At 37.4% G+C, this 682-nt stretch overlaps 1 non-coding gene across 1 annotated transcript; it reads right to left on the bottom strand.

Annotated features, from left to right (window-relative positions):
- Positions 1-375: 375 nt before the first annotated feature.
- Positions 376-450, bottom strand: TRNAC-ACA (transfer RNA cysteine (anticodon ACA)). Its single transcript has one exon. It is a non-coding gene; the product is annotated as a tRNA-Cys (tRNA).
- Positions 451-682: the final 232 nt, after the last annotated feature.

Below are 682 nucleotides of genomic sequence, written 5' to 3'. Positions count from 1 at the left end.
TGAGACAAGATCAACATGGTCCCCAGGGAGATCTTGCCCCAGTGGCCCACGGTGGTAAATTATCTATTTATATAAAATTTGTTGGTTTTTCTCCCTTGTCTCTCTCTCTATTTTTTCCACTTTGTTTCTTGACTTCTCAGAAGATTCACTTGTATAAAATTCCTTGACCCAGAGTTGATTTGGAGGAGGTGGGGGTTGGGAAATTTTCAGAGTAGGGAGGATTTAAATTAAGAAAATGAAAAGTGAAAGTGAAGTCGTTCAGTCCTGTCTGACTCCTTGCAACCTCATGGACTGTAGCCTACCACACTCCTCCATTCGTGGGATTTTCCAGGCAAGAGTACTGAAGTGGGTTGCCATTTCCTTCTCCAGAGGATCTTCCCAACCCAGGGATCGAACCTGGGTCTCCTGCATTGTAGGCAGACGCTTTACCATCTGAGCCAGCAGAGGGGACAAATCTTGAAGGTAAATAAATGTAAGAAATCCATGGCAAATTTTTTTTTAATGAAAAGGAATTGTTCATTAAATATAATTACATATTATTTGTATTAAATTTATACACAAAAATTGGATACTTAACTCATAGAATGCACCAATTATATAGAAGTGGGTAAAATAATGAATAAAAAATATTTTAAAAAGTCTTGCAAGAAAATATTTAAGGACTTCAGAAAGTTTTGGGAAT

Source organism: Bos indicus, chromosome 12 (assembly GCF_029378745.1).
Source record: "Bos indicus isolate NIAB-ARS_2022 breed Sahiwal x Tharparkar chromosome 12, NIAB-ARS_B.indTharparkar_mat_pri_1.0, whole genome shotgun sequence".
NCBI classification, from domain to species: Eukaryota; Metazoa; Chordata; class Mammalia; order Artiodactyla; family Bovidae; genus Bos; species Bos indicus.
Note: the sequence above shows the minus strand (reverse complement) of the source record. Positions and strands in the feature narration are given on the sequence as shown.